This window comes from Lissotriton vulgaris, chromosome 2_1 (genome assembly GCF_964263255.1).
Source record: "Lissotriton vulgaris chromosome 2_1, aLisVul1.2, whole genome shotgun sequence".
In the NCBI taxonomy this organism is placed as follows: Eukaryota; Metazoa; Chordata; class Amphibia; order Caudata; family Salamandridae; genus Lissotriton; species Lissotriton vulgaris.
Window position 1 is genome coordinate 731,427,682 of NC_141687.1, and position 25,275 is coordinate 731,452,956.

At 43.2% G+C, this 25,275-nt stretch overlaps 1 protein-coding gene and 1 long non-coding RNA gene across 4 annotated transcripts in view; one reads left to right on the plus strand and one right to left on the minus strand.

Annotated features, from left to right (window-relative positions):
* The window catches only part of TUB (TUB bipartite transcription factor), a 536,930-nt gene that overhangs the window by 89,080 nt on the left and 422,575 nt on the right, over nt 1-25,275 (minus strand). The window lies entirely within an intron of this gene.
* The window catches only part of LOC147731057 (uncharacterized), a 114,341-nt gene continuing 93,990 nt past the window's right edge, over nt 4,925-25,275 (plus strand). Inside the window, exon 1 of the long non-coding RNA XR_015308413.1 lies at nt 4,925-5,044. This is a non-coding gene — a long non-coding RNA (uncharacterized LOC147731057). The remainder of the gene's footprint in view (nt 5,045-25,275) is intronic.

Here is a 25,275-nt window from a genome sequence, read left to right on the forward strand (position 1 = left end):
TTGTTTATAATTAATTGTTAAGTAACTTTTATTTTGTAATTAATTACATTTTAATTGCCAATTAATTTTATTTAATTGATTAATTGATAATTATGTTAATTTAACTAATTTAATTTCTGTAGCGGGTTGTGGGTTTATAAGGGAATAGGGTGGGAAGTAATTTAAATATAATTAATTAAATATGTTAATTTATGTAGTGTTATTTATTTATAATTAATTGTTAAATAATTTTTATTTGGTAATTATTTAAATTTTAATTGAGAATTAATTGTATTAAATTGATTAATTGATAATTATGTTAATTTTACTAATTTATTTTCTGTAGTCCTACGCTGATGACACCCAGCTCCTCTACCCTTTCAGCTCCCTTGGCCCCAAAGTCAAGGAGAACTTTGCTGAGGGTATGAGGGTGGTGTCACATTGGATGGCGATGAACTGCCTCCAATGCAATGTGACAAAAACAGAGGTCATGCTCTTTGGCAAAGCAAGTATCCTTTGGTCCCCTGACTGGTGGCCAATAGATCTCGGCCCAGTATCTGCATCCAAACCTCATGTAAAAAACCTTGGGGTGAAGTTGGACCAAAAGCTGACCCTGAAGGAACACACCAACTACATCGCAGGATTGTGTTTCCACACCATTGGCCTACTTAGGCGTGTCTTCCCATATCTCCCTGCCACCTATAGAAAGACACTTGTACAGGCCTTGGTAACCAGTCGCCTGGACTACTGTAACGGCCTGCTGACATTAGCAAATGCAGATGCAGTAGGTCGTTTGCAGGTAGTCCAGAATACGGCAGCAAGACTGGTCATGGGTGCACCTGCCAGGACTCCCTCTAAGCCCTTGCTGAAAGAACTGCATTGGCTTCCCATACGGCAGCGCATCAACTTTAAAATCTGCTGCACGGTTCATAAATGCCTGTATGGAGCAAGTCCTAAATACCTATCTCAATCCCTGGAATTGTATCAGCCCAGTAGGTCTCTCCGCTCAAGCAACCAAGCCCTTTTAAAACCCCCTGCTACAAAGAAATCTAGACAAGGAGACCGAGCCTTCTCCTCAGTTGGCCCTGCCCTGTGGAACAAACTTCCCATCGACCTAAGAACAACCACCAATTACTTGTCCTTCAGAAAGATATTAAAAACTCTTCTTTACCAAGAAGCATTTCTGTCCATATAACTTCCCAGGATGCTCTACCTGATAACTCTATAGCAAGCAAAGCGCGGAGATACCCTTACGGGATTGATTCCTGCGCTATAGAAGAAATTAAAATAAAAATAAAAATAGTCGGTTGTGGGTTTATAGGGGAATAGGGTGGGAAATAATTATAATTTAATTACAACTAATTACATATGTAAAAAATGTTTTGGTATTTATTAGATTTTAATTCTTAAGTAACTTTTTAATTACTAATTAATTCATTGTTAATTTGTAATTAATTAGTATTAATAGATAACTAATTGTAATGATTAATTTAAATTAGTATTTATAATTAATTAATTATTATATCATATTAAATTGGTAATTACTTTAATTAATTTGTTTATAGATATTAATATATTTAAAAAAAAATAATATATGAAGTATCTACTTTCCCTACTGTTGCACTCACTGGAGTGGGAATAGTAATTTTTACCCCTACGCTATCCAACCCTTTCCCTACTGTTGCACTCTCTGGAGTGGGAATAGTCATTTTTACCCCTACGCTATCCAACCCTTTCTCTACTCTTGTACTCTCTGGAGTGGGAATAGTAATTTTTACCCCTACGCTAACCAACCCTTTCCCTACTGTTGCACTCTCTGGAGTGGGAATAGTCATTTTTACCCCTACGCTATCCAACCCTTTCTCTACTGTTGCACTCTCTGGGGTGGGAATATTAATAATTTGTACCCCTACGCTATCCAATGCTTTCCCTACTGTTGCACTGTCTGGAGTGGGAATAGTCATTTTTACCTCTACGCTATCCAACGCCTTATCTACTGTTGCACTCTCTGGAGGGGGAATAGTAATTTTTACACTTCCACTATCCTATGGTAATAATATTGGATATATTTTAATTATATTATGTTACTATATATATATGTTTTAACAAATATGATTTTTAAAAAATGTTTTTATAACTTTAATTAATTATTTAATTATTATAAGGTAATTTTTAAGTATATTTTAGTAATTATTTTTTAATATTAATTTAATTTAACATTGTTTTTAATAAAGTCGATATTTTTATAAACTATATTTTTTCAAATGATATTTTTTATTCAATATTTTTGTACTTACCTGTTTGTAGATACAAAGTCGATATTCTGTCTGTCGATATTTTTTCACCGATATTTTTGCTAGTCGATATTATGTCCCTCGATATTATGTCAGTGATCCTTGATTGATCTCTAGAAGACTTTAAACACTGTCAACTGGCGCTGTCTAATGACAGTGCTCCGGGGGATGGGTTTTGCCCATTGTTCCTTGGTTGGATTCATTTATTGTACAAGGACCGCATGGTGTGGATCAGGGTGGGAGGTGAGGTGGCGGTGGCGTTGCAGTTGGGAGGTGCACTTGACAGGGCTGTCTCCTTTTGCTGCTCCTGTTCATGCTAGCTGTCAATGGCAATTATATTACGCAGGGAGTTAGAGCCTTGGGGCCTGTGTGTGGGTGAACAGAATCACATTGTCTCCTTATATGCAGACGATACATTAATCTACTTCCACACACCCAAGGGGTAGATCCCACTCCTAATGAGACATATGGCTGCTTTTGGCCATATCTCTGGACTGCAAGTCAATGTCAGAAAGGTTTCACTGTTTTCACAGGGGACGCTGGGCACAATTCCACCGAAACATTTACTTGAGCTTGAGATTCGCTGGGAGCGGATGAGTTTTTGCTACTTGGATGCACATACGGAGGCCACCTACAGGTGGTTCAATGTGGACAGAGTTTTGAGGGGCCTGAAAGGGTCGACTGACTTTTAGAAGAAGCTACCCCTGTTGGTGAATGGATGGGTGGCCATTGCCAGGATGGTCTTTCTTCCTAGCTCCTTATACCTTATTCCGAACAAGTTGTTCACACTTGGGACAGACTTCTTTCGTCATCTCGATAGCCTGTTAATTTCTTTGGTGTGGGCCAGGAGGTGCAGCAGAGTTGCCCTGGCTGTACATAAGAGGGACACGGAGGAGACGGGGCTGGCACTGTCATATATGCAACTCTAGTACTTTCCAACACACCTCCAGCATGTAGCTCAATGGCTAACAGACATGGACAATTGGGAAAAGCAGCTGTTGGGAGGTATGCTTGATGAGGATACCCTACCACTCTTATTGATGAGAGGTGGCCGCACTGGCGATCAGATCCCATATTTGGCGCAGCATACAGCTCAAGTTGGGAGATGGCGGTAAAAAAGGTATTGCGCAGGGCCCCCTTTGACTTGGTGTACACAATGATGTTCCACATCCTGCTTATGGGGTACAGGGAGGCTGGTTGCGAAACACGTTGGCTAAGCAATTGTTATGCAGTAAATGGCATGTCATGTTTTGTGAACAACAACTAAAATAAAGGTTTTAAAGAATCACTTCTAACAGATTATTATTCTTTTTAGATGAGCATTTCTTTCGCATTACTATGCAAGTAAACATGTTTACTTGCAACTTCGTACATTGGTTTGTAGTTCTTTTATAATGAGATGTATTGTTGAGGCATTTTTATGTGGACATCTGGCAGCAGGCGTCTGTTACTGGATTCTGGCAGTTGCTAAAAATGAACCTGACCTCTTGACTCCAAATACTGGAGGCAACAGCCCAGGGAAGCATCCAGAAAAATAAAAGACATACCACTTTGAACAATATATTGCTGCCACTGAGTGAGTGATTGAAGCACACAATCCTGACGATTTCAACGAAGGCCCCTAGGAATTGTTTCACCACCAAAAAGCTTCCTTCCCTTCTCTTTCTTCACTTCAATTATTCTTTCTACCTTTCCATTTCGTTTCTAAGAAACTTCTTCCCTTTCTGCTCTGTTTTCCTTCCATCATTCCTTACTTTCTTGCGTTCCTCTGTTACTACATTCTTCTTTGCGCACTCTCACTCCATTTGCCTCAGTTGCATTTCCGTTATGATTTTCTTCATTCCTGTTTCTCAGAGTAACTACGTTTGGTTCTTTTCCCACCCCTTGATCTCCACCCTACAACTGTGTCTTTCTGTTATTTTTTAGGTTCTTCTTCTGTCTTGTGAATGAGCAGACAAGACAATTCAATGATAAAAAAGAGCCATCAAAACAAATGTAATTCACTCAATGACACCCACGCTTCTGCTCGTGTAGCGAATGTTTCAATGCTTCTTTGCTCCTGCCTCTGGCTGGTTCCTATGACTCTAGACCATCCCTTTGCTATTAATGCTGATGCTGAACCAGAGCCCCCAGTAGCAGTGCCAACTACTATGAAATAAAAGTGGTGGGACAACCCAGTGCAACAATAAGAAAAAAAATATTACTTACCTGTCAGCCGCCGCCGCTGTGCTCTTCTACTCCTCTCGACTTCCGGCAGTCCATGCACAGGTTCTAAGGCTTCCCTACGACAATCCAGATGCTGCGCTCTGCTGGAAATACTCTGTTTGATGCTCAGGTCCTGGGAGCTTGTGCCTGTTCTTTACCCATGCTGTGCAACACATTGCAGATTTTTTTACGCACTGTTGATTTTCTGCAACTTTGAACTGTTCCCATGAGCCAACCTGGGAGCCTGCTGGTGTCGGGAGAAGGGGGAGGCCAGATCGTGTGTTCTCGCCCTGCTAGATCACATGGTTGGTCTTTGCGCACTGTCTCTTGTTTGGTCTGGACCAGGGCACAAGTCGTAAAAAGTGGGAGGACGCTGTCACCGGAAGTGACGTCACGACAGGAAGTGACGTCACGAAAGGTGCCGAGCATCTCGTCCCAGAAAGGCCAAAGAGTGAAGTCCAGCTGTTTGGCAGAGGGGACGGCGTCACCCCGGAAAAATAAGTGGGGGGACGCCGTCCACCCGTGTGGTACCCCGACTCGAGCCCTGGTCTGGGCCCTTCCATGGGGTACGTGTAGCGGGATGCTTGCTTGTGCATTTTTGACTATTACACTGCTTATCTCTATTGAGGTGAGTTTTTAGGGAAGTGGACTGCTCTCTCACATAAAAAAAGCGCCTGAATTAGACATAGGGCAGGTTGCCTGACTATAAAATGGCGTCTGTTTGTGACTCTTCTCCACCAGTAATAAACATGGAAACAGGACTAGAATTTTACTATCAAACTGCCTAGCTTTAAAATGGCGCCTGTTCAAGACTTCATATAACTTTATTTGGTGTATCTTAACACTGTTTTCTACAGTGAAGCAGGTAAAAATTCCTAGATTACGTCTCGGCTATTTTAAAGGTAAGGGAATTTAGGAGGTCCTCAATATAGTGCATTCCCCTGACTTGTCCTACATTATCCGATTAAGACTATTTTTAACTTTTATTAATCCTTTATTAATCTATATCCTCTGGAATATATAGTTATTCCTCCGAATTACAAAAAAAAAAAAAATTGGCCTCAGACCAGGAACCTGCAGGCCACAATGCCTACAATATTCGTTACCCAGGTAACCTCACTAAACATGCAATTAAGAAATTCAAACACCGTCTTATGATAAAAAATACAGAGACTCTTGCTTTAGATACATATTTCTGCACTAACAAGGGCATTGTTGCTAATGACCTTATCTTCCATATGAATAAACGTGCCCAATGGAGAAATACCCTTCACGCTATGCTTCATATTTCGACAATGAAGAAATCCCTGTATGCCATCAAATTGATGGTTATTGCCTTGGATCTTTATCCTCTGAATGCCACCATTACTATTTACAATAATGGTAATATTCTTATACAATCCAATTAAACGAATCTAGATATCTTTGACAGACTTTTCCCCACTTTCAAGAAAGCAGTAAATATTAGTGACAACACACTGTCTGCACCCTCGCATCTCCAGGACTTAGACGTCTCCTTACCTCCTCCCTCTCAGTATGCCTTATCAGACTCTCCCAATAGGTCAAATTTCGCTTCTGTCTTGGTACCAATCTCCCCTGACATTTCAAACTTACCAGACTCTCCCAATCGGACAAATATTGCCCCTGTCTTGGTGCCTATCTCTCCAGACACATCTGTTACTGTTATACATGGGTCTTCTGGCCCACGCGTGGTTGGTTTGTTCTCAGACCCTATCCTCTGTAGGACTGAAACCTCCAGTAATCACCGCCAACTAGTCTATCTGGCTGAAATCACGCCTGGTCCCTTCAGACCAGAAGATACACACTTAGTCCTTCATACCGATCACACCTTGATTGACACTCCAATGTTATCCTGGCCATCCTCGGTGGATAGCACTAAATTGGATGTCTCCAAAACTGTCCCCCTCCCCCCCTTGACACACAGGGGATCGCTTAGGCCCCTCTCACCTATTATCTGCTGCAGAATCTGAGGGAATTCTTACACCTGCTACACTCATCTCACCTATACAATCACACATAGAGGATGGTCTAGACTCCACTCACCTACTACCTGCCACAGTATATGAAGGAACCCCTACAGTGGCTACACTCATCTCGCCTATCCAATCACGGAACTCAGTGATCCTTCCCCAACCTCAAGGGGGAGACCTTACCTTGTTGCCCAGCTACTATACCACTCCTACAATAGACATGCATATTGATACTACGGACAGTTCGCCTTTCCAAACAGTCCATACGCCAACACCTATTACATACTCTCCCATCTCTGTCCTGATCGATCAAATCAATGAGTTAGCTACTGGCCTATCTCATCTTAAGGATGACATGCTTAATCTTTCAACCATCACAAAAGATCTTCATATCCTACATAAAGCCACCAATGAAACCGTGAATGTAATCAGTCTCCAAACGATAAAATATTGCCCCATGAATGCTCCCTTTAACAACTCTATTCAACCCAACCAAAACTATGTCCAACCTGGTAGACTTACACCCAATGTCTCACTCCCGATTAACACCATTACTGGTAGTCTATCCTCCCTCACTGGGTCATAGAGACCAAGAGATCATCTCTCAGACAGCGACATAGATGACCTTCTTATATTCTATGCCCTGGAATCTGACAATAGTAAGTCTAATTGCAGTGCTATTCAAACCATTTTGTAACCAACCCCCTCGTAGAACCTACACTTAATAACAGAGCTGTTAACAGAGATAACCTCACAAATATCAATTTAGGATTGACTGCTTCAATCCCCTGGTTCAACAAGCTGAAGTGTGGGGTTTTAAATTGTAGATCTGCCAGCAAACATACTACTGAGATTTTTAATCTCATTTTAGTTGACGACTTAGACATTTTGGTCCTCACAGAAAATTGGCTTAATAGCCCCTCATCTCCCATTCTCGATCTACTGGTTCCTCCCTCCCATGATCTAATCTGACTTGATAGGACTGGGAAACTTGGTGGAGGGGTAGCCTACATATATCGTAACTCACTGTCAGTCAAACACTCAGACTCCATTGAGCTTTCTTAGTGCAAGTATCTTTGCATCAATATCTCAGATTCTAAGCGTATCACATGTAAGTTACACATATTTTACCACCACCAGGTGATAATTTGACTTGTATTGATGAGATTATGGAGTTCAAGATGGCGGCCGTGTGAGACGGTCGGGAAGCAGCTCGCGTGAGGAGGGGTGCAATGTATGAACGGTGACCCCATAATCCCCCTACCGATGGCTGCATCGGGGTGATATGATCTAAAGGCAAGCGCGAGGCAAAAGACGCGAGGCGGAGAAAAAGAAACGCGGGCATCGAGGTGGAAACGGCTTTATGAAATTGACCTGCCGTCAGCCGCTGAAGCGGCTGTTACTGGACGTGGTGCAGCTGACGCGGAGGCTTAGAGGCGGAGCGGCTATCGGACTGCAGGCAGAGGTGGAGACAACGGAGTTCGCGGAGTCAGCCTTCAAGGACGAAGCGGTGCGGAGCTTGCTGCTAAAACGGCGTTTTCAGCGGAGAAGAAAGTCCCGCGTTGGTGGGCACAGGCAAGCAGAGAAACAATCGCATCAGGAGACAAATCTCTCAAGAGGCAGGAAGGAGGAGGAGAAGCCTTACGTTCTGGAGGGTGCTGTGGAGCTGAAGGTGGAGGATACTGATAACGAAAGTATCCCAGGCGGTAAGGAGCTATTTGGGCCAGAGGAAAGGAGGAGGGCAATCATGGCCCCCAAGATGAGTGCCAGTGCTAAAGCGGCGGCCAGGAGGAGGGCAGCAGCAGAACTAGCGGAGTCAATGACAGACATTGATGGGGGTAAGAGGAAGAAACAAGGCTCCCCTTTGGTTAAAAAAATGGCACAGCAGCAGGGGGCTAGTAAAGGGAACCCTGATACTCTGGGCACCACCCCAATCTCAGATATGTTCCAAAAAATGAGTAAAAACAAGGACTCCAAAGATGTGAAGGTAGATAACATACAGACTACTCCAGAGACTGATGAGACTACCCCCGACTTTACAGATGAGGGTCTTGCTGAACAGCTAAATACCGTTGTAATTGCGGAGGGGGAAGAGCAGCAAGCAGAGAATCCCGCAGCGGATCAGGTGGTCAATAGTATGGCAGTACATAGAGGGTTAGAGGAGATCCTGGAGGACGATACTGGGGAGAGCAACGGCGTTAAAAAAGAAGCTCCAAGTGAGGCATTTTTCTCTGTGTCTGAGGGTGGTGAATGGTCGGAGGAAGGAGAGGATAGCTTGGATCAAGATATCAGTGACATAGACACTGGCAGCGATTTGGAACCCGATGAAAGTAGTCCCCCGAGCACAGCGGTAAAAATGGTGGTGAGAACGAAAATACATAGCCAGAAAAGAGAGCAACCACAGTCTAATGCTACCCTAGACAGCCCAGATGGTGAATCAGCACAAATGTCCCTCCTGGAGGTTATTCACCAGGAGATACGGGCGCATAGAGAGGAAGCAAGACAGGAGAGCCGTAAGTCTCAGGCGGCAGTCAGAAAAATGCAAGGGGTGGTTAGAAAGCTGACTAAAGCCTGTGTGAATCTGGGAGAGCGAGTTACCAATCTGGAAGACAGAGTGGTTTCTACAGAAGCTGAATCAGCAGCCGCGGCCAGCAAAGTTGATACGCAAACGAAACAGCTTACCGATATTCAGTGGAAACTAATAGATCGCGTCAGAACAATCTCCGTATTCTTGGAATTCCCGAAGGGGCAGAGGGTACAGATATGAAAACATTTGTTGTTAAACTTTTTGAGTCCGCCTTCCTGGATCTGAAAGACTGGGATTTTGACAGGGAGATCCAGAGGGCACATCGTACCCCAGCCAACATTTATAAAAATGCGAAAGAGGGAGACAAGCCCAGAGCAATTTTAATTTTTCTGGGCAATTTCAATTTGAGACAAGCAATTTCTGAGAGGGCGAGACCTGATAAAAAAAAGACAGTCGATGGCTATACTTTTTTTGTTCGCCCTGATTTCTGTCATATCACGGTTGAGAGACGCTGGAGATTACGGCAGATGATCAAACCATTTCAGGACAAGGGTATGCAGGCCTATTTGATTAACCCCGCTCAACTCAAGATAATTAAAGATGGAAAAACATTTTACTTCTCCTCGGAGATTAAAGCTAAATAATTTTTGATGTTGTAGATGGAGCAGCTGGACTGTTAAACTGCTAAGCCCAGTTGGGAATAGGGGCCGTTAATATATAATGTTTATCTTTATCTGAACTGAGTATAGGGGTGGTCTCGATAAATATTAATCTGTTGAGTCTCAGTAAATGGATGATGGATAATACGGAATATTCTAAGCAGGTAGATAGTTAGTTAGTTAGTTAGCTAGGTGGAGGGAAATGGAAACGGTAGGGGGTCACAGTGTAAATTTTGGTGGGAAAAATGGGAAAAAAAAAAGTGGGGAATGGGTAAGGTTCTAAAGGTCATATCTCCTCACGTTGAGCTGCAACCATCACGTGCACAGACCAGCGGTCTGAGCGCCTCTGAACAAGGGGGGCGGATGAGGGGGGGCTCCATTCTGGAGCCCGGCAGGGGGAGGGAGAGAGTGCAGAGGGAGGAGAGGGTGGGGGAGGAGAGGGAAGGGGGGTTGAAAATTCTGGAAAATCACGAGATGGAATGGAATAGGTTTTGGGCTGATATCAGTCATTTGGATAATAGTCAGTGTAGGAAAAGTAAATACTCAAAATATGTCAGACATTAGAATTTGCACTATTAATGCAGGTGGTTTAAATGATTGGAAGAAGCGGCAGAGATTGAGCCATTTGGTTAGAACAAATAATATTGATATAGTCTGTATTCAGGAAACACATATTCCCTGGAATAAAAGGAAGATCCTGGAAATGTATGGGTATACCCTGATTGGATGTTCCACTTAATCATTAATGATCAGAGGAGTTGCTATATTAGCTAAAAGTCATCTGGGCGGAGTGAAATGCATTAAAACAGATGGTTCAGGAAGATGGTTATTAGCGGAAATGAATATGGGGTTCACACTATGTGTAATATATGGTCCTAATGAGGATGACCCAATGATTTACGATAAATTAGAAGAAGAGCTGGCTAATTGGACTACCCCAATGATAGTTTGTGGCGATATGAATATCTCTGCAGACTGGCAACAGGGAAGTAAATATATAGGTCGCAAACGAAAAGTTAATGCAGCCATAAGCTCCCTGATCCAGTCTCATGGTTTGGTAGAGGTATGGGGAGAAAAGATGCCCGGTGATCGAGGGTATACATATTTCTCCCATCCAGCACAAAAGTACTCCAAGTTGGATTATTTTTTTGTTACAATAGGGGAGATTGGTAAGGTCAATATTCATAAATTACCAAGAATAATTTCCGATCATAATCCTCTGATACTCTCATATAAGGTTCCCAATGTACAAAGGAAAATATCTAGATGGACATTTGATAGGAAATTATTAAATGATGAAAGGTTTTTAAAACACATTAAAAGATGGGCGAAGGAATTTTTTGAATGTAATAGATATAGTGCCTCCAGAAATGGTGTTTGGGAGTCTTTTAAAGCTGCATTAAGGGGAGAGACGATCAGCTGTGCAGCAAGAATAAGGAAAGAGGATAAAAGCAAGATAGATAAGCTTATCGCAGATTTGGCAGAAATAGAGAGATGTCACATTGATGAAATAACATCCGGTAAAGATAGTGGGGAGACTATTAGAAATATGGCCCGGGTCAAGGGTGACGTCTTAAAAATAATCACTCAGAAAGAGATATGCGAATATCAGTCACAAAGAGCAAGGAGATATGAGACTGGTGAGCAGGCTGGTAGAGCATTAGCACTCCGTATCAGACAAAAATCGAACCGAAATAAAATTGGCAAGATCAAATACAATGGGAGAGAATATACTGACCCAAATTCTATAATACACGTGTTCCAGAAATGTTATCAAAAACTTTATGATCAGGAGCCAGGGGTGGTACCACTCATGCGAGACCAGTTTCTTATGACACCAAGGGTGGAGGAGGGAGATAGAGCTCGATTGGAACGGGATATAACAATCGAGGAGATAAAAAATGCTCTGAGTGAACTGGCATTGGGTAAAGCGTCAGGTCCAGATGGGATCCCAATTGAGGTTTATAGCGCTCTGAGTGATGAAATTCTTCCCATGCTCGAAGATCTCTTTAACGGAGTTATCTGCTCAGGTATCATTCCGAATACGTGGAAACAGACCAATATTGTGATATTTCACAAAAAGGGAAAGCCAGAGGAGAATCCCGGCTCATATCGGCCGATATCATTAATAAACACAGATGCAAAATTATATTCTAAAATATGGGCTAAGAGACTAGGAGGGATTATAGGTCAACTCGTCTCACCCTGGCAGCATGGGTTTGTCCCAGGGCGAGGTACTACTGAACATACAGCTAGGGCTATATCACTATTCAATGCTGTCACCGCTACAGGGGGTGACATGGCTATGATTTTATTGGACGCCGAGAAGGCGTTTGACCGTGTGGTTTGGGACTTCATGTGGGAGGTGTTGGACAAAAGGGGCTTCGGAGAAAAATGTAGGAAAGGTATTAAGGCAATGTATATGGACCCAGTTGCCAGAATCACTACAATGGGGCTTCAATCGTAGGAGGTAGTGATTAGAAGAGGCACACGCCAGGGTTGTCCCTGTTCTCCTATACTTTTCTCATTATATATCGACCCGTTAATTAGGAAGATTCTTGCTTCAGATAAAATATCCCCTGTTATATCTCACGGACATACCACTAAATTATTGGCGTTTGCGGACGACCTGGCAATTGTTACAAATAATCCGAATACGGCAATACAGGAACTAATTAACTTGGCTCAGCAGTTTGGGACCTATTCAGGTTATAAACTCAACACTGAAAAAACTATAATAATTTGTACAAAGAACATTCAGAAAAGGGATCAAAGATATGTCGACTCTGCAGTTTATTTAGGAGTACAAATTAATGCTGATGTGGGTAAAATCATCCAGGAAAATTATTTGCCGGTACTAGCGTCAATGGATAAGGATCTGAGAAGAATTGATGTATTACATCTGTCTTTGATCGGTCGAGGGAATGTTCTTAAAATGACAATGTTCCCAAAATTATTGTATTTATTCCGCGCTATTCCTTTATTGATTGATGAAGCCTTGATGAAAAAAATGGAAGCAGTGTTTTCACAGTTCCTATGGCAATATCAACGGAGCTCCTTGCTGCGGCTCCGCCCAATGACCACCTCCTGCTGCTCTTTCATTGACCTGGCACATATGCCCACAGGTATTGACTTGAAATGTCCCCACTGTAATACCATCATCCCCTTTACTAACAGTACCACCGCCATTAATTCCACCAAGCACACCAAGGCGAAGCATATTAATATGGCCCTTATCAACGCTCGATCCTTGCCTAAACACTGCCAAGAGATCGCTGACCTTATTATTGACTATAATTTAGATGCACTGTACGTAACAGAAACATGGACAGATGATGCTTCTGCCCCGGACCTGGTTACGGCAGTTCCACAAGGATACACTGTCCACAGGCAGGACAGGGTGAAAAACAGAGGTGGAGGATTAGCCATTATAATCAAAGATCAATTCGAAATCCGCACCTCCCCCATTCCAGCCATGGCATGTGAAGCCATGCATTTCATTATAAAATTCACCCCTTCCTTCAGTTTTAAGGGAGTGCTCCTATATCGACCCCCGGGGTCCAGAGCAGCGTTCCTAGCCAATTTGGGGATTATAACTGAATCCATAGCCACAGACGACTCCACCACCATCATGGGCGATTTTAATTTCTATCTTGAACAAAACCACGACAAGGACACTATCTCCCTTACATCAGACCTAGAATTAATCGGCCTCAGGCAATTGGTTAACGCCCCAACCCATCAAGCAGGACATACGCTTGATGGCATATTCACAAACATCGAAGACCTATATGTCACCGACATTCTCCCCATGACCTGGACAGATCACTCGGCCATTTTTATCAACATGACCATTAAAGAACAACTGAGTAAAAAGACCCCTCACCTTAAGCAAGGTCCTTTTAAAGCATGGTAGGATTTAAACTATGATAGCTTAAACACGCTATTAAACAAACTCAGACCGGATTTATCCAATGACCCCAGTGTTGCTACACACCAATTCCATGAATGGCTGAGTGTGGCCACCTCGCAACTAGTACCCACTAAGTCTCCTTCGAGAAATAGGAGTACCCCGACTGCCCAATGGTACACAAAAGAGCTAAAAACGCAAAAACAATTAACAAGGAATAGGGAAAGGCACTGGCGACGAGCTTATGACAGCGAAAGTAAAGACAAATATAAAGATGCTCTAGCCACGTATAAATCCATGATAACGGCAGCAAAAAAGTTCTTTTTCTCCAAACACATAGAACAAGCCAAAAATTCTAGTAAACAGCTATACAATATTGCTAAAACATTATCGGGTAACACACCTGATTTAATACCCCCCCCTCGCATTATTATGCGATGCCTTGTCAGAGTTTTTCTTTGCGAAGGTAAACGACATATATCAAGCTTTTACCTCAGAACCATCTCCCACCCCCAACCATCCTCCTCTGTCTGTCCTGAGCAATTCTCTGACAAGTTTTAATCCTTTAACTACGGATCAAACTAAGATCTTACTGAAATCAGTTAAATCAGGTTCAGCCTTGGACCCTTGCCCTACGTCAGTGTTGACTATGGTCTCAGATACTATCATTCCCATCCTTACCCTAGTCTGCAACACCATCTTGTGCTCCGGATCCTATCCGGAGTCCTTGAAAAACACTCTGATCAAGCCCTTACTAAAAAATGCCAATCTCGACAGACAAGAGCTGAAAAACTATCGACCTATAGCAAGTCTCCCATTCTTAGCGAAAATTACGGAGAAAGCTATGAACCAACAGCTGTCAGATTATATAGAGAGATATATTCAGCTCGATGACACCCAGTTTGGGTTCCGTAAATACCACGGGACGGAAACCGCTCTTATTAAAGCAGCGGATGATATAAGAGCCATCCGAGACCAAGGAGGGACAGCCCTGCTGGTACTCTTAGATCTTTCCGCAGCATTCGACACGGTTGACCATAAGACCTTAGTCAACCGTGTCGAAAAAATGGGTATCCAGTCCACTGCGAGAAATTTGCTGGCCTCCTTTCTGGCTAACAGAACACAGGCTATCACACTGGGCCCTTTTCAATCTGCCAGTCGGTCGTTACCTTGCGGGGTTCCTCAAGGCTCATCCCTAAGTCCGACACTTTTTAACATTTATGTGTCGGACCTTGCTAGTGTCATCAAAGCACATGGGATGAGCCTAACCTCCTACGCTGACGACACGCAGCTGGTGCTGGCCATTAAAGGCGACGGTCAGGAGGTAGCCAAACGGTTCCAATCTGGCATGTCTGCCATAGGTGAGTGGATGGCAGGTAACTGCTTGAAGCTAAACTCCGACAAAACGGAGGTAGTCATCTTCGGTAACCTTTCACCATCCTGGCCGACAACTTGGTGGCCATCAACTTTTGGCACTCCACCTTGTCCTACCTCTAAGGTCAGAAATTTGGGAGTCATGTTTGATGACCAGCTCAACTTCATGGCCCATGCCAATAAGGTAGCTTCCACGGCCCATTTTAAACTCAGGATGATCAGGAAAATCTTGCCTTTTTTACCTGACACGGCCGCTAAGACCCTGGTCACATCACTGGTCCTTACTACTCTGGATTATTGCAACGGCCTCTTTCTGAACGCTCAAAAAAGAGTCACAAAAAAGCTTCAGACGGTGCAAAACGCGGCTGCACGCCTGCTATCCAAAACGCCCAAATTCGCTCCCATCTCAGACACTCTGAGAACCTATCACTGGCTATCGATCCAAAATAGGATAAAGTTTAAAGCCATGTGTATAGTCTACAAGGTAATGCAGGATCAGGGGCCTCGTTTCCTGAAAGAGCAATTAAAACCTTACAAACCAGTCAGAGCACTCCGCTCCTTAGGACTGAATCAACTAATCACCCCACGTAGTAAGACAGTCACTTGGGGCGACCGTCGCTTCCCTGTTGCAGCTTCTAAGATCTGGAACACCTTACCCTACTACGTTAAATCCAGCTCCTCACTCCTACAGTTTAGGAAAAAATTGAAAACGTGGTTATTTGACCAGTAACACATTCACTCAGCCCTCTGTTCCTACCTCTAAGGAGAGACATTACTGCAGTCTAGCGCCGAGACACCCAAGGGTATTTGGTCGCGCTCTATAAATGCCAGTAATAAATAAATAAATAAATAAATAAATATGGTAAAGTGAGAAGATCGTTAGCAAGACTCTCAATACCACTAGAGGGAGGAGGGCTATCTGCTCCTAACCTAAGACTGTATCATTGGGTTTGTTTATTGTTGCATATGAAACATCTATTGTGCTATGACACTCCTGCACTGTCGCCTGGTATTCTCAGAATGCCCACAATACACGAATTGTTAATTGGTGAAAAAGCTATGGGGATTTTAACTCGTGAAGTTAACGTGCGGTATTATAAGAGGAGTAAAAGTAAAGTGATGTTAAGCGTTTGGGGTGTATGGAAGTTGATGCTGAAATTTCTTAAGATTCCTAAGATCAATGGCACTTTAGACCTTTGGAACTCAAGCCCATTCTTACATCTTGGACAGAACAGGAATAGCGCCCTTTGGAAAAGATTGGGTATCCGATGTTTGGGTGACGTGATGTGTAAGGACGACTTGTTAGGATTCGAGGTCTTGCAACAAAGATATGGTATCCCAATAATTCACTGGATGTTGTATAAACAGTTAGAACAAACAGTGAAATCTCTAAGACCTAGGATTTCTATTCAGGAGTTAAACCCGATTGTTCAATATATAAGGAATGGGGGCAGAAAGATCAAAATAGGATATGGTCATCTTTTACAGGGCATGGAAGAGGATGTTGCGCAAGTAGAAAACGCCTGGGCTCTTAGAATAGGGGATCCAAATGTAGACGTGGACTATGCCCTGGCATTAAATAAGAAAGTATTGAGAGCAACCAACCTAAAAGCACAACACTACGAGATGATTTTTAATCTCTATTACACCCCCGCGAAGTTGTTTCAATGGGGTAAAAGGGATTCAGACAGATGTCCAAGATGTAACCAAGGTCCGGCAGATCTAACTCATATGTTTTATTCTTGCCCAAATCTTAAACCTGTTTTAACTGAAATGGAGAAGTTTTTATCGGGGCTGCTAGAGTGCCAAATATCTCTATCCCCAACTACTGTGTTAATTGGCAGGGATGAAAATCTTAAAGTCGCACATGAAGCCGAAGCTTTTATTTTTCTGTGTGTTGCAGTGTTAAGAATTCTAATAGCGGCGGCCTGGAAAGATCCTGTAGCCCCCTCATTTCAGATGTGGCTAACTAGACTGCTTGGGATCCATAACATTGAGGAGTGTTTATACAATTTTAAGGGCAAAAAGAAGAAAGAGTATGGTAAAAAAATTTGGGCACCTCTTAGTAACTGGAGGAAAACAAGATGATGAAATTGAAGAGTCCATGTCCGTATGTAACGCACGTAAAGATAATGTCTTTTCTCTTCTTTTCTTACAATCTCAAATGTATTCTCCTGCCAGCTGATCGTTTTTAAAACGCATAAGAAATATTTATGTCTGTATATGCGTTTCTTCTTAATTCTTATGTCTGTATTTTGTCACGATATTTTTATCCAGCTGATATCTCAATTGTATTTATGCCCTTTTTTTGTATTCTGATCCATCTCAATAAAAAAATAAAAAAAAGATGAGATTATGGAGTTCATGGCATCCAATTCCAACTCCCTAGTTCCTCATATTTTCTTAGGTGATTTCAACCTCCATTAGAACAATGCAAGTGAGCATATTGTGGACTGTTTTAAAGAATTTCTGTTAGAGCAGGATTTATCCCAATTCTGTGACAGCCCAACGCATAACAAGGGAGAAACTTTGGACCTCATCATTGCAAAATCAAACGTCATCCTACTTGAATCCATCACACCTTGTGATTGGTCTGATCATTACTGCATCCTCTTCTCCATCAATACCAAAGTTATGCATAAAAGGGGACAACCCTCAAAGTCAAAGCAATGGAAACGGAATCTACAAATTATCAATCCCATCTCCTTGGCAAACCAGTGCAACTCCGCTCTGACCCTCATGTCGGACATAACTGATGTACATGAGCTTACAACCTTCCACAATGACAAGATACTCAAAACTCTGGACTACACGGCGCCGCTACAGGAAAAAAAATGTCTCCTCTAGGATTTCTAAGGCTTGGTTCAATGAAGACCTGAACTTGGAGTGTAGACAGCTAGGAGCTGCTGAACGTCTTTGGAAATCGGCTCCTAACATTCTCAACCTTGAGCATCTTAGAAAGTTAAGGAATTCGTACAATAGGAAGATTCTTAAGGCAAAGGCAGACTTTTTCCGAAGTCAGTTGAACCAAGCGAGCAACCGAACAAATAAACTCTTTGAAATCGTCAAGCAACAATCTTGCAATATAACTAATTATAGTGAGTTAAATGACCTGGTCACTCCTACATGTGACGTGTTTGCCAATTTCTTCCATGGAAAGACTAGAACTATTGAGCTAGACATCCAATCAAAGTTCCCCCCCAACCTATTGCACTAGATCCCAAATTGGGTGGTTTATCCGAAGCTCATTTTAATAACCCATGGGAAGTCACTAAAAGCAATGCTGTTTGGCACACCTTCTCGCCAATCTCTCAACAAACTATCTACAACACTCTCCAAGCAATCAACCCTTCCAATCATTTCTCAGATCCCTTGCCACCTGCCCTTTTCAAGATTTTAAAAACTTCTATACTACCATTATGGTCTAAAATTGTAAACACCTCCCTGATTCAAGGTGCCATTCCAGATGTCTTAAAATAGGACAGGTCACTCCTATTCTAAAGAAGGCTGACGCCTCTCCATCTGATCCTAACAACTACCACCCTCTAACCAATATCCCCAACTTGGCTAAATTATTGGAGAAATGTGTTCAACTACAATTATGTAATCACATTGAGAACTTCAACCTCTTAGACAGTCACCAATCGGGCTACCGAAGTGGACACAGCACAGAATCTGCACTCACGCACATTATAGATGATATACTAATCATGCTTGATCGAAATGAATCTTGCCTTTTGATACTTCTTGATCTGTCTTCCGCCTTCGATACGGTCAAGCAAACAACCTCCTGTCCCTATTGGAAAGAAGGATGGGCCTCTCGGGCACTGTACTGCAATGGTTCTCCTCCTTCCTGAATAACAGATCTCAAAGATTCAAGATGAAGAATTCACTCTCGCAACCATCCGTGGTCACTCTTGGTGTGCCTCAGGGATCTGCCCTCTCACCCATTCTCTTCAATCTGTTAATGGTGCCTCTGGCGAATGCTTTGAAAACTGCCAACATTCTTTATCATTGATATGCAGATGATCCCCAGTTATACCTTGATCTCTCCTCACTAGATGACTTCACTGCTCTTAACACTACGCTTCTGAATACGCAAAGTGGCTCACTAACAACCACCTGAGGCTGAACACCAAAAAACGGAATTCATTCTCATCTCACCTCCAACTACACTCCAAAGATAGACCTCTGGTTAAAACACCTAACTTCCTTTGACTGTGTCCCCCTCATCATAGACTCAGCAAAATCCCTAGGTGTCACCATTGACAAACATCTGAATATGCAGTCGCTCATCTCTACTGCTACCAAGGGAGCTAATCACAAGATGAGTATATTAAGGAAACTTAAACCCTTCCTCCCTCAGGCTGATCTAAAAGTTGATGTACAAGCTCTAGTACTCCCAAGACTAGACTCCGGAAGCACTACACTCTCTGGTCTCCCTAAATACAGGCTGGCACAGCTGAGAGAAACTCTGAATGCTGCAGCTAGACTGGTACCTGGAACCAAAAGAAACAGACACATCTCACCAACCTTGAAAGCACTGAACTAGTTGCCTTATGAAGCAAGTATGCACCTTAAGGGGGCGTGCATGACGCACAAAGCAATTCACAACACAACCAGTTACTTGGCGCTAAAGTTGGAAAAATCTGGAGGCTGTAGACAACGACAAAGTGCAAGCACTTTACTTCTGAAACAACAATCCTTCCGGAAGAAGAGAACAGACTGCAGAGCTTTCTCAGGCATTGCTCCAAAGATTTGGAACTCTCTACCCCACTAGTGCCTGGAATCTCCTCCTTTACTGTATTCAAAAAGAAAGTAAAACATCTACTAATGAACAAATTCATGTCCGAAGTTTAAGTATGGGTTGTATTTGAGTGTATGACTTTTCATCACAACCCTGTTGCTCTACAATTGTTTGCAGATTAATGCTTCGTTGGATGTAAATCTGTTTGATCATATTTACTTTTATAAATCTACTTTTAATCGATCTAGGAATAAGTATGTTTGTCTGATAGCACAATGTTCTAACGTTCTGTAACTGTCTAATGCGCAACGTTTACTCTTTCTATGTACATATTTTTCATTTATATTTCTATTATGACAAATTGACAATTCTGTTTGTGTTGACTACCTCATCCATTGTTATTCTTCTACTGTAAAGTGCTCTGATACCCTCGTGGGTCACGTTCGCGCTATATAAAACTCTATAAATAAATAAATGTCAGTTTGGCTGTCTTAAGACAGCCGGCCAAACCGTCGTACGCACTTACAGCAGAGCCTACCACTCCTCCTTCCTGCTGCTGCTGTCCATTATGATGGCCCAGCCCACTCTAGATTTAGCTCAGCAAGGAAAAATAAAATGATAATAAGCAGCTGAAGGTATGTTAGCTTTACGTTGATTCATGTGATGAATGTGAAAGCTCAATAAGTGTGCCAGAAGGATGTGCTAAATGCAGGGCCGGCTTTAGGGCATTGTGACTGGTGCCCGAGCACTGACTGCCGAGCTCCGAGGATGCTGCATTGTAAAATGTCTTTAATGAGTTAAAAGCACCTACTGCAGAGTTCTTTGTGCACCGAGTAATTTTCAAGCAATAATAAATATGTCAAGATTACTCTGACGATTAATGTACCTTCTGAAGAGAAACAGAGTTTTGTCTAGTTAGTATTTTGACTCACCATAAAGTAGTGCAGAGGGCTAACCGGGTTGACATTCCTGCTGTAAATGAAAACCATGCAGATCCCAGACCTGCATTTTATGTAGAGAGGTCAGTAGATTACTGATTTTGTCCCAGAGATCCTTTTGTTACTTGCAGATCATAATTTACAATCCTTCTAATATAGCACAGTGAGCTATGGACTGGTATCAAAGAGATGCATGCAAACTTTCATAATCCTAAAGTTGCTAAAAAGGGTTTCTCTTTGAGTAGCCCTAAATTCTTATTTGTAAAGTTAACACGAACCACTAGGTTACATTTTAAATCTTGAGTTAATGCTTCTCTAGACCAAGCACTCTTAAAATATATTGCCTACCATGACCCGTGACTGCTACACCTTGTATGTGTGATATAAAGTGGTTTAACACCCTACATTGGTATGAGTAGCACTACTAAATAAATTAAATACATGTGAGAGGGAGGCTATGGAGAGATAAGGTGCAGAGAGGGAGTACTTGGAGAAGGAGGTCACTAGGGTGCGCCAACAAGGATTATAGCTAAAATCGGTTCTGGCCAAATGTGCCAACCATACCCGTATTTGAATAGAGTGATTTCCTCTTAAATTCACAAACTCTCCTCTCTTACCTTGTGCATTGCATAGTATTTAGTTTATTTATGCACTTTTGCACCTGGCACTCTTGGGCTTGCACATTGTTGTGGCCTCTAAGACCCCGATTACGAGCTTGGTGGTATGGTGCTGGGTCTGCCCCACCGCCGACACCACCAAACCCATGGTCGGGTTGCCCACCGGATTACGAGTGTTCCCGTGTACGATGTTTATTTTTTATGTTTCCACAGCCGTGCCTCAATGCCAAAAACATTTCCTGCATGGCTTGGACTGTAAAGTCAATGCCGTGCAGGAACTGGTAGGCATGCACACAGGAGGGGTAAATGTTGTGCCCCTCTGTGTGCATCCACATGGCGTGAGTCATCGGGGGGACCTGAAGGGCCCCCTTTGCTTCCTTTCTGCAATTGTTTTCATGGAGGAGTATCCGCCGTGACAACTGTGGTGGGGAGGAAACTTGGAATATGCTTGGCTTGACCACCGTGGTCCCACCAGAGATATTACTGCCTACACACCACCGCACCACCAACAGGAAATGGTGGTTCCCTGGCGGCTGCGGTGGGACAATGACTAATTGTAACCGGGTGGTCAGGAGATCGCCACTGCCACACCCCCGGCCCTCGAGTCTGGCAGTCCGTGGACAACCAGACTTGCAATCAAGCTCTAAATGTTTGCTGTTGGTGTGCAGAATCTGGGATCAATTAAATGGATCTTCAATGACATGCACTTCGGGGTCTACATGGGTGCCTGTGCAGTCTGAACTGGCAAGCCAGTGCTTTAGCCTGTCACCTGCTTAGGCCACTCGCCGGGGTTCAGCTGCAGGCTTAAACCTGATGTGCTGAATAGTTTATTTCTGAAAATATTGAAACATTGAAACATACTAACTTTGAGTGAGCTTCAAAAAAATATTTGAATGAGCAACCATGACAGTGTAAGAACCACTTTTCCAAGTCAAAGTTTTTTAAAGATTCAAAATGCTCTAACTCAATCGTTTCTCGAGACATGCAAGCAAATAGGAGTCTCACAGCTTGCAACAAATTTGGTTGCAGAAGGAATAAGTTTACAATGTTATAGCTGCTGACAATAATCCTTGGGTTTCAGTACCATGACACTTGTTTTAAACTGATCAAGAATGCATAAATGTTCAAAACACAGCTTATAGCCGGTGTCTCCAATGAGTAGCTCGTGAGCTACCAGTAGCTCTCTAGGTACCTGAGAGTAGCTATTATTATAGCAGGAATGGCTCCTCCGCTAAGGCGGTGGAGGGTCGTCCCTCTAAATCAAGTTGGGCAGACTCGACTTGAAGGATCGCATAGGAATCCCATAGCCAATCCACAGGAGGCGATACTATCAGTGTTCGGTCCTGTGAGCTCGGAAGAGATTACAAAACTGCTGATTCGCCTCAAGATCCTTGCCCATCGTCAGTGGCAAAATTGGCCGCTACCCCTATAGCATGCACCCTTGCTAATCTCTTTAACCAGATGTTGGATATCGGGGGTTTTGCTGGAAACAGGCATTGATTATCCCGCTGCTCAAGAAACCCACACTCGATATTTCCGACCCTAACAGCTACCGGCCCATAGCCCGGCTGCCGTCGCCAGCCAAAGTTATTGAGAAGGTTATGAATTTTCAGCTCTGTACATTTCTTAGATCTTCTCAGGGTCTGGACATATCCCTTATATATAAACCTATTCTGTGTAAAGGGTCTAAGGGAAGTTTATAGACCATCCTAGGTTACAATCCCCAATGTTACTATATACTACAAGAAAACCTAGGGGTATTGGCTATGAGGAAGAGATGAACCTCTTATTTGGGGGTAACGATATCTATCGAGTCTATCGAGCACCAAGCACACTTGCTATAAAGTTAAGCATTCAAACAAAGAACACAGACCAACAGTGATTGTGGGTGAAACCAATAAATACATATTGGATTCCCATCAAAGTCTTGTTGTGATCAATACGATCATCTGGTTATCCCTCGTGGATGGTGTGTCTCTCGATCATTGAGACATTTCTACCATTACCACGGTCGAAGTTGGGTTCTGACCCACAATCACTCCGAGACCTTGTAGACATTGATATATGATGGGAACAGGTGCAGTGCAATAAACTAAAAAGAGGTGTTGAAGTGGTGAGTGTAAAATAGGATAGAGGACAACAAAAGAGAAACTTTAATGAGAATTGGCCTCTTCCTAATTAAAAACAGGAACAGTGCATATAAAGACAGTTTTGAACAAATAACTGCAAAGGGCCCCTGGGAATCCAATATGTATTTGTTGGTTTCACCCACAATCACTGTTGGTCTGTTTTCTTTAATTGAATGCTTAACTTTATAGCAAGTGTGCTTGGTACTCGATAGACTGGATAGATATCGTTACCCCCAAATAAGAGGTTCATCTCTTCCTCATAGCCAAGACCCCTAGGTTTTCTGGACATAGCCCAACATGGGTTTAGGGAAGGTCATAGCACTGAGACCGCCCTGATTAAATCTACTGAAGAGATCAGAAAGGCGTTGGATGCAGAGGGACGTGCAGCTCTGGTCGTCCTCGACCTGTCCGCGGCCTTCGATACGGTCCACCATAGTATTCTGGTGGATCGTTTAGAAGACTGCGGGATTCAGGGGAGGGCCCTGAGCATCCTGAAAGCCTTCCTTTGGAATAGGGTTCAGGTGGTGGCCCTGGGAGATTTTGAGTCTAGACCTTTCAAACTCCCAGGGGGGGTCCCTCAGGGTTCCTCCCTTAGCCCCACCCTATTCAATATTTATGTTTCATCTCTCGCCCCGGTGATCCGGGCTTACGGGTTTGAATTAACATCTTACACAGATGATACTTAGATCGCCGTATCACAGCTCCCGGGGAGAGAAGAAGGCGTAGCTGCCAGGTTTCAGGACTGTATGACCACAGTCAGCACTTGGATGGCAAGTAATTGCCTTAAATTGAACTCCTCCAAAACCGAGGTCTTACTTTTTGGGTCTGATGTCAACTTCTGGAGCCCCAAATGGTGGCCGGACGACATGGGCACTTCGCCCACTCCGGTAACTAAGGTAAGGTGTTCTCATTGACAATCAACTTTCCTTTAAACCTCAAGTTAATGCACTGACTTCCTCCATTTACTGGGCCCTGAAAATTATTAGGAAGATACTCCCTTTCTTGTCGGACAGTTGCAAAAAAACGGTGGTGACGGCACTTGTGCTCCCCCGCCTCGACTACTGCAACAGTCTTCTCCTTGAGGCCCAACATGGATTGCTCAATAAACTGCAGGTGCTGCAAAATGCTGCCATGCGTCTCATCGCCGGCCTGCCCAAGTTTTCACTGGTTGCCAGGGAACTCAGGATACTACACTGGCTCCCTGTGCGCAAATGGATAATGTTTAAATCACTGTGTATAGTGTACAAGGCGGTACATGGAATTGGTCCATCTTTTCTCCAGCAGTACTTCCAATGGTACACGCCAGGCAGACAGCTGAGGTCAGCCAACAAAGGGTCGATTAAGCCAACCCGGATCAGGAAGGCACGATGGGGGGGCAGAAGCTTCGTCAGAGGGGCAGCCACTGCTTGGAATGCCCTACCCCTAGCTTTGAAACAAAGTGCGGACCTGATGGCCTTTCGGAAAAATATAAACACTTGGCTTTTCAGGCAGTAGGCAGAGGTTTGACAATTATGGGAGTTAACACTTCAACGCCAGGACCCTGCTCGGTAACAGCGCGCTTTATAAATGATACAAATAAATAAAAAATAAAATAAATAAATGCGAATAGAAAATGTTAATAACGCAGCGTTAATAAGGTTAGGTTATTACCATTTCCTTCTTCAGTACGTAGCCAGCCAGGTTGGGGCGAGGCGGGCTAGGCTTGTTACAGCCTGGGAGAGGGTGGAGGAAGGGTCCTGCTGCACCTTAAGTGGGCATGACAGTTTGGCCTGCCGTCTTGAACCGACCAAACCATCATGCACTCTTTGTGTGTTTTACACAAGCTGTCTTGGTCAACCTGGGTGGAGAACATGCCCTTCCAGTACCTTTCTGAGTGCTGAACCAAGGCACTCAGACCAATCACAC